Consider the following 9787-nt stretch of genomic DNA (forward strand, 5'->3'; position numbering starts at 1 on the left):
ATATACTATAGTTACTGTAATATGGTTATTTACTGTACTGTAATATACACTGAGATCCATACTAAGATCATGATGAAATGTGAATTCATTCAAGTGTTCAGCCTTTTTAAAAACGAATAACCCTCCTTGAGAAAAACATCCTGGACACAACCTGCAGTTTTGAAGTGATTTCTAGTCAAAAAAAATGTTTTTCTTCTCAGAAAATAAAGTTTTTTTTTCTCTGAATCCCTGAAGTCATTGTCTTATGTGTTATCTATGTTACGAAGGCTGCATTTACACAGGCAGAACAATTCTGATATTTTTTCCACTAATTGGTCCTTTGACCAATCAGATCAGATTTTTTGCCAATAATTGGGCTGCATGTGTAAAAGCTGTATTGCTCATATCCTGTATCCTGTTGCTATCTATACACTGATGAGTGTTTTAAACTCAGAATCATGTTGCTACAAAGTTACCTCTAAACACTGATCTAATGTCTGTAAAGGGTCTGTTTTGGATTGGAAGAAAGGCATCTTAATCAAGATTCAAGATCTGAGGTGGTTAAAATATATATCATTTTTACCTCAAGTTGCTCCTATCTGTTATTATAAGTTAATAACATTTCTATACTATTGGTCTAGGCTTCACCTTGATAGTTAAGGTCACCATTATTATAGCTATCTGGTTAACTTCCTGTATTGAGTGTGTCACTATGGCCTCATATTGTAGTGATACTTAAGAGAGACCGGTCTGGGACGACAACACTACTGTGTGCTTTTGGTCTTTCAGTCACTGGCTGTAATTATAGAAAGGATAATATTTATGTTCCGTTCTCACCCCCTCCCTTTTATCCCTCCTCTCCTCCCTCCTTCCCGCCCGTGCTTCAGCTACTCCTTTCAACCAGAGCACCTGTATCCTGGCCAAAGGTCACCTTCAGGATGTGCAGCCAGCCCGTGCAAGTGTTCTGAAGAGTTCCCTCTTATGTCATTTCCTAAGTAACTTAAGTTTACTCTTAACTTCGTAAGAACATTTTCTCTTTCCATAAATCATCTTGACATGTGTTCATGCCAATGACCGAAGGGCTGGCAAAATCACAAGCAGACCTGGTCTGCCAGCTACAAGGATTGTGTATCCACAGCTGTTCTGCTTCGATCTACAGTACTCTAGTATATCCACAGCTGTTCTGCTTCGATCTACAGTAAGCTAGTGTATCCACAGCTGTTCTGCTTCGATCTACAGTAATCTAGTATATCCACAGCTGTTCTGCTTCGATCTACAGTAAGCTAGTGTATCCACAGCTGTTCTGCTTCGATCTACAGTAATCTAGTATATCCACAGCTGTTCTGCTTCGATCTACAGTACGCTAGTGTATCCACAGCTGTTCTCCTTCGATCTACAGTAATCTAGTATATCCACAGCTGTTCTCCTTTGACCTACAGTAATCTAGTATATCCACAGCTGTTCTCCTTCGATCTACAGTAATCTAGTATATCCACAGCTGTTCTGCTTCGATCTACAGTAATCTAGTATATCCACAGCTGTTCTCCATTGATCTACAGTAATCTAGTATATCCACAGCTGTTCTCCATTGATCTACAGTAATCTAGTATATCCACAGCTGTTCTCCTTCGACCTACAGTAATGTGAAGATATAAGACTACGTAGTTGTGATGACAGAACCCCATCAGGATCCCTGACAGATAAATCTGACATTACTAAGTGGCTGGTTACAGTGGGTGGTGGGGGACATGAACCTGCTGCACACTAGCCAGGAACAGGAAGCCTTTGGGGGAGCAGATGAAGTTGGGACACCTGATCTGAGAGTACACCGCATCATTCCACTACACCACCACAGTATTAGTCACACAGCCAACAGATGGCACGCTCAGAGACGCTGCCTACTAATGTAACATATGAGTAACTCTACTACCACTCCTGAATACGCGCACACACACACACACACAAACAGACACACACACACACACACACATATGCAACTATACTATAACACTAAATCCTTCCACCACTGAGCACCCCTGAATACCAACACCCCACAGAGGTGATGTAGAGCTCACAGCAGCCCCGTACAGTAAATACCCTGTGGCTAAACAACAATTCTGTGGTGCTGTGTAACATAACATCGCCTGGCTTACAGTTTTTTACAATCACTTTGGCACTCATTTCGGAAAATTGATGTCATTTTTCAAAACTCTAGACACAAAATGCACAACCAATGATCAAAATGCTAATTTTTCAAAACTCTAAAACTTTTTCCAATTGCTTGGATACAATACATATAAAGCTAAGATCAGTTGTTCATTGAACTAAAATCACCTGTTCAAAATGACACGACTATCAAAGTATTACCATTTCAAAATACAATTCACACATTACATCTGAGATGACTGTCTATTCATATCATTACAATGATCTAACTATCAATTGATACAACTGCTAAAAATTATAAGTATCTGTTGCATTACTTAATGCATAGTTTTACTTAAACCGACGAACAATATTCCATGTTTAGATCATGAAAGTTTCAGGATAACGAGATCCACTGACACCAATTACCGTGGAATATGAACCAATTGGACTACATTATCTATGGATGTAATATTTCATCATCATTCTTTATCAGACACAGTTTCTATGGTCTCATGTACCACTTTTCCAGACCATGTTTTCAGATTTAACATTACTGTACACTCACCGGCCACTTTATTAGGTACACCTATCTAGTACTGGGTAGGACCCCTTTTGTCTCCACAAATTATTATTATAGCCTGAATTATTCACGGTGTTGTACGTTAAGAGATGCCCTTCTGCACACCACTGTTTTAAACAGCTGTTATTTGAGCGTTTGTGGCCTTTCTGTTAGCTTGAATGAGTCTGGACATTCTCTTCTGACCTCTCTCATTAACAAGGTGTTTTTGCCCACAGAACTGCCTCTCACTGAATGTGTTTTGTTTATCGCACCGTTCTCTGTAAACTCTAGAGACTGTAGTGCGTAAAAATCCCAGGAAGGCAGCTGTTTCTGAGAGCGCCTATCATATACCTTCCACCTCCACGTGGAGAAAAATGACTCAATCGTGTTAAGGAAAGGAGAGTATGGGGTAAGCACAGGGTGGTAAATTGTGGATGGGCCTGAAACCCATGTGTGGCATCAACAATCATACCACGGTCAAAGTTGCTTAGATTATGCATCTTACCCTTTCTAATGTTTGGTCGAACAACATCTAAAGCTCTCTACTCTATATATTGAGTTGCAGGCAGCCACATGATCCGTTGTTCGAATGTAACCGTCCTTGATGAGCTAAATCAGGTCTGTAGAGCTGATGGCATGACCTATGTCATTGTGTGGGATAATGTCAGGCTCCACCATGCTCAAATGGTGCAAGCATGGTTTCAGGCCCATCCACAATTTACCACCCTGTACTTACCCCCATACTCTCCTTTCCTTAACCCGATTGAGGAATGTTTCTCGACATGGAGGTGGAAGGTATATAATAGGCGCCCTCACGAACAAGCCACCCTTCTCCAGGCCATGGATGACGCATGCAATGACATCACGGCAGACCAGTGTCAGGCCTGGATTCGCCATGGCCGAAGATTCTTCCCAAGATGTTTGGCTAATGAAAACATCCATTGTGATGTGGATGAGAACCTGTGGCCAAATCCACAAGACAGGGTTGATGGAAATATAGAAGTACAGTAATCAATCTTTTGTTTTGCTTTTTACAGTAAGCCAGGTGAGGAACACTGTAGTTGATGTTTTACAGTAAGCCAGGTGAGGAACACTGCAGTTGATGTTTTACAGTAAGCCAGGTGAGGAACACTGCAGTTGATGTTTTACAGTAAGCCAGGTGAGGAACACTGCAGTTGATGTTTTACAGTAAGCCAGGTGAGGAACACTGCAGTTGACTTTTAACTGTTTTTTCTTTTTTTGTAGCTATTATTTTTGCTTTGATTCAAAGAAACCTATGTTGTGATTTTATTGTATTTCATCAATACATTTCATATTTTGTTCAATGACTCCACTGTGTCTGTAACGGCGTTCCTCCTCTTCATACGAAGAGGAGGAGTAGTGATTCGACCAACGTGCAGCGGGTTGTGAATACATAATGATTTATTAGACAGACGACGAAACACGAAAACAAACACTTGGAATGATTTACAAAATAACAAAACAACGTAGACTGACCTGAACTTAAGAACTTACATGTAACACGCAGAACACAAGAACAGGGAAAAAACAGACTACACAAAAACCGAACAAACAAACATACCGAAACAGTCCCGTGTGGCGCAACATACACAGACACGGAAGACAACCACCCACAACAAACAGTGTGAAAACACCTACCTTAATATGACTCTCAATTAGAGGAAACGCCAAACACCTGCCTCTAATTGAGAGCCATACCAGGCAACCCTTAAACAAACATAGAAACAGAAAACAGACTGCCCACCCAAAACTCACACCCTGACCACTTAAACACATACCACACAACAGAAAACAGGTCAGGAACGTGACAGAACCCCCCCCTCAAGGTGCGAACTCCGGGCGCACCCCTAAAACTCAAGGGGAGGGTCTGGGTGGGCATCTGTCCGCGGTGGCGGCTCCGGCGGTGGGCGAGGACACCACTCCACCACTGTCTTTGTCCCCCTCCTTAGCGTCCTTTGAGTGGCGACCCTCGCCCCCGACCATGGTCCAGGAACCCTCACTAAGGCCCCTCCACAATAGAGGAGACAACTCAGGACAAAGAGGTAGCTACGGACAAAGAGGTAGCTACGGACAAAGAGGTAGCTCAGGACAGAGAGGTAGCTCAGGACAGAGGGACAGCTCAGGACAGAGGGACAACTCAGGACTAGTGGCAGCTCATGACTGGAGGCAGCTCATGACTGGAGGGCAGCTCATGACTGGAGGGCAGCTCATGACTGGAGGGCAGCTCATGACTGGCTGGCGGTTCTGGCAGCTCCTGACTGGCTGGCGGCTCTGGCAGCTCCTGACTGGCTGGCGGCTCTGGCAGCTCCTGACTGGCTGGCGGCTCTGGCAGCTCCTGACTGGCTGGCGGCTCTGGCAGCTCCTGACTGGCTGGCGGCTCTGGCAGCTCCTGACTGGCTGGCGGCTCCTGACTGGCTGGCGGCTCTGGCAGCTCCTGACTGGATGGCGGCTCCTGACTGACGGACGGCTCTAGCGGCTCCTGACTGACGGACGGCTCTAATGGCTCGGGACAGACGGGCGGCTCTAATGTCTCGTGGCAGACGGATGGCTCAGAAGGCGCTGGGCAGACGGATGGCTCAGAAGGCGCTGGGCAGACGGATGGCTCAAACGGTGCTGGGCAGACGAGCAGTGCAGGCGGCGTTGGGCAGACAGCAGACTCTGACCTGCTGAGGCGCACAGTAGGCCTGGTGCGTGGTGCCGGAACTGGTGGACCCGGACTGGAGACACGCACCTCAAGGCTAGTACGGGGAACAACAACAGGGCACACTGGACTCTCAATGCGCACTATAGGCCTGGTGCGTGGTACCGGAACTGGAGGTACCGGGCTGAGGGCACGCACATCAGGGCGAGTGCGGGGAGAAGGAACAGTGCGTACAGGGCTCTGGAGACGCACAGGTGGCTTAGTGCGTGGTGCCGGAACTGGAGGCACTGGGCTGGAGACACGCACCATAGGGAGAGTGCGTGGAGGAGGAACAGGGCTCTGGAGACGCACTGGAAGCCTGGTGCGTGGTGTAGGCACTGGTGGTACTGAGCTGGGGCGGGAAGGTGGCGCCGGATATACCGGACCGTGTAGGCGTAATGGCTCCCTTGAGCACTGAGCCTGCCCAACCTTACCTGGTTGAATGCTCCCCGTCGCCCGACCAGTGCGGGGAGGTGGAATAACCCGCACCGGGCTATGTAGGCGAACCGGGGACACCATACGTAAGGCTGGTGCCATGTAAGCCGGCCCGAGGAGACGTACTGGTGGCCAGATATGTAGGGCCGGCTTCATGACATTTGGCTCAATGCCCAATCTAGCCCTACCAGTGCGGGGAGGTGGAATAACCCGCACCGGGCTATGAACACCTACAGGAGACACCGTGCGCTCTACTGCGTAACACGGTGTCTGCCCGTACTCCCGCTCTCCACGGTTAGCCTCAGAAGTGGGCGCAGGTCTCCTACCTGCCCTCGGCCCACTACCTCTTAGCCCCCCCCCCCCCAAGAAGTTTTTGGGTAGTACTCACGGGCTTTTCGGGCTTCCCCCTCATAGCCGGTTCCTCTCTCCGGTTTCCTCCGCTCTCCGAGCTGCCTCCAGCTGTTCCCATGGGAGGCGATCCTTTCCAGCCAGGATCCCCTCCCATGTGTAGCAACCCTTACAGTCCAAAACATCCTCCCATGTCCATTCCTCCTTCTTGCGCTGTCGTTGCTGTCCGTTAACCCGCTGCTTGATCTGGGTTTGGTGGGTGGTTCTGTAACAGCGTTCCTCCTCTTCATAGAAGAGGAGGAGTAGTGATTCGACCAACGTGCAGCGGGTTGTGAATACATAATGATTTATTAGCAGACGACGAAACACGAAAACAAACACTTGGAATGATTTACAAAATAACAAAACAACATAGACTGACCTGAACTTAAGAACTTACATGTAACACGCAGAACGCAAGAACAGGGAAAAAACAGACTACACAAAAACCGAACGAACAAACATACACAAACAGTCCCGTGTGGCGCAACATACACAGACACGGAAGACAACCACCCACAACAAACAGTGTGAAAACACCTAACTTAATATGACTCTCAATTAGAGGAAACGCCAAACACCTGCCTCTAATTGAGAGCCATACCAGGCAACCCTTAAACAAACATAGAAACAGAAAACAGACTGCCCACCCAAAACTCACGCCCTGACCACTTAAACACATACCACACAACAGAAAACAGGTCAGGAACGTGACAGTGTCTGGAGTATTCTCTCTACTAGTCCTTTTACAGTGATGTATTCACGTGTAGTAGCATAATGGTGGTCCCGTGTGGCTCAGTTGGTAGAGCATGGCGCTTGTAACGCCAGGGTTGTGGGTTCATTCCCCACGGGGGGACCAGGATGAATATGTATGAACTTTCCAATTTGTAAGTCGCTCTGGATAAGAGCGTCTGCTAAATGACTTAAATGTAAATGTATAATGAAACATGTATCACATATTTTGTACTACAATATTTAATGATTGTACGAACAACTACACAGTGAAACTATCGGTATCTTGTGTGTGGGTGATCTAAATGAATGTTCCTATGGTATTTCATGATAAATGGGTTATTTGAACCAATGATTCTGCAAGTGCAAGGCTTCTTTAACGATATGAATGCACAATGCAATGTTTTGAACATTGGACAGCCTGGGTTACAAGTGATGACCGTTTTGAGTTTTGTGTCTAGAGTTTTGAAAAATGACCACAAGGTTCTGAAATTAGTGCCAAAGTGATTGTTAAAAACTGTATTGGTCTGGTTGATGTGGCACACATAGACAGAGACAGGCTGAGACTCAGCAGGACTCATAGACAGAGACAGGCTGAGACTCAGAAGGACTCATTGAGAGAGACAGGAGACTCAGAAGGACTCATAGACAGAGACAGGCTGAGACTCAGCAGGACTCATAGACAGAGACAGGCTGAGACTCAGCAGGACTCATAGACAGAGACAGGCTGAATCTCAGAAGGACTCATTGAGAGAGACAGGATGGGACTCAGAAGGACTCATTGAGAGAGACAGGATGGGACTCAGAAGGACTCATTGAGAGAGACAGGATGAGACTCAGAAGGACTCATAGAGACAGGATGAGACTCAGAAGGACTCATAGACAGAGACAGGCTGAGACTCAGCAGGACTCATAGACAGAGACAGGCTGAATCTCAGAAGGACTCATTGAGAGAGACAGGATGGGACTCAGAAGGACTCATTGAGAGAGACAGGATGGGACTCAGAAGGACTCATTGAGAGAGACAGGATGAGACTCAGAAGGACTCATAGACAGAGACAGGATGAGACTCAGAAGGACTCATAGACAGAGACAGGCTGAGACTCAGCAGGACTCATAGACAGAGACAGGCTGAGACTGAGCGGGACTGATAAACAGAGACAGACTTGAGACTCAACCAACTGTTACTCACACAGTGAAATCACCTTCTGTCCGGATGCTGATGCTGGTGGTGTGTGTGTATGTGTGTGGGTGACCTGCTTCCCCCGGCCATGGGCCTGGCTGTTTGATGTGGTATCTTTGTTGGTTTAGAAACCCCTCTGGAATGCAGTGAGGGTGATAGGGTAGGAGAGATGACCCCCTGTGGAGTGCAGTGAGGGTGAGAGGGTAGGAGAGATGACCCCCTGTGGAGTGCAGTGAGGGTGAGAGGTTAGGAGAGATGACCCCCTGTGGAGTGCAGTGAGGGTGAGAGGGTAGGAGAGATGACCCCCTGTGGAGTGCAGTGAGGGTGAGAGGTTAGGAGAGATGAACCTCTGTGGAGTGCAGTGAGGGTGAGAGGGTAGGAGAGATGACCCCCTGTGGAGTGCAGTGAGGGTGAGAGGTTAGGAGAGATGAACCTCTGTGGAGTGCAGTGAGGGTGAGACAGTAGGAGAGATGACCCCCTGTGGAGTGCAGTGAGGGTGAGAGGGTAGGGGAGATGAGAGGGTAGGAGATATGACCCCCTGTGGAGTGCAGTGAGGGTGAAAGGGTATGAGAGATGACCCCCTGTGGAGTGCAGTGAGGGTGAGAGGGTAGGAGAGATGACCCCCTGTGGAGTGCAGTGAGGGTGAGAGGGTAGGAGAGATGACCCCCTGTGGAGTGCAGTGAGGGTGAGAGGGTAGGAGAGATGACCCCCTGTGGAGTGCAGTGAGGGTGAGAGGGTAGGAGAGATGAACCTCTGTGGAGTGCAGTGAGGGTGAGAGGGTAGGAGAGATGAGAGGGTAGGAGAGATGACCCCCTGTGGAGTGCAGTGAGGGTGAGAGGGTAGGAGAGATGACCCCCTGTGGAGTGCAGTGAGGGTGAGAGGGTAGGAGAGATGAACCTCTGTGGAGTGCAGTGAGGGTGAGAGGGTAGGAGAGATGACCCCCTGTGGAGTGCAGTGAGGGTGAGAGGGTAGGAGAGATGACCCCCTGTGGAGTGCAGTGAGGGTGAGAGGGTAGGAGAGATGACCCCCTGTGGAGTGCAGTGAGGGTGAGAGGGTAGGAGAGATAACCCCCTGTGGAGTGCAGTGAGGGTGAGTGGGTAGGGGAGATGATCAAGTGTTAAAAGGTTAAATGTAAGGCTGTATCGGTACCCTAACAGTCAATTGTTGCTGGATCTTACATTGCTGACTCATGAACAGTTATATAAGAACAGTCCAGTCCCGGTGAAGTTAAGTACACTTCACACAGCTGAAGGTCTAGTTAAAGGTCTAGTTAAAGGTCTAGTTAAAGGTCTAGTTAAAGGTATATATGAAGGTCTAGTTAAAGGTCTAGTTAAAGGTCTAGTTAAAGGTCTAGTTAAAGGTATATCTGAAGGTCTAGTTAAAGTTATAGTTAAAGGTCTAGTTAAAGGTCTAGTTAAAGGTCTAGTTAAAGGTCTAGTTAAAGGTGGTCTAGTTAAAGGTGTAGCTGAAGGTCTAGTTAAAGGTATAGTTAAAGGTCTAGTTAAAGGTCTAGTTAAAGGTCTAGCTAAAGGTCTAGTTTAAGGTCTAGTTACAGGTCTAGTTAAAGGTCTAGTTAAGGGTCTAGTTAAAGGTCTAGCTGAAGGTCTAGTTAAAGGTCTAGTTAAAGGTCTAGTTAAAGGTCTAGTTAAAGGTATATCTGAAG

At 47.2% G+C, this 9787-nt stretch overlaps 1 protein-coding gene and 1 non-coding gene across 3 annotated transcripts in view; both read left to right on the top strand.

Moving 5' to 3' along the window:
- LOC129858411 (proheparin-binding EGF-like growth factor) overlaps positions 1-219 on the top strand; it is an 11919-nt gene extending 11700 nt beyond the window's left edge. For both annotated transcript variants that reach the window (XM_055927612.1, XM_055927613.1), the window contains exon 6: positions 1-219. This exon is cut by the window's left edge. The gene's annotated coding sequence lies outside the window, so the exon portion shown is untranslated.
- Positions 220-6991: 6772 nt separating this feature from the next.
- On the top strand, positions 6992-7068 carry trnat-ugu (transfer RNA threonine (anticodon UGU)). Its single transcript has one exon. It is a non-coding gene; the product is annotated as a tRNA-Thr (tRNA).
- The last annotated feature ends 2719 nt before the right edge of the window (positions 7069-9787 follow it).

The sequence above is a fragment of the Salvelinus fontinalis genome, chromosome 6 (assembly GCF_029448725.1).
Source record: "Salvelinus fontinalis isolate EN_2023a chromosome 6, ASM2944872v1, whole genome shotgun sequence".
Classification (NCBI taxonomy): Eukaryota; Metazoa; Chordata; class Actinopteri; order Salmoniformes; family Salmonidae; genus Salvelinus; species Salvelinus fontinalis.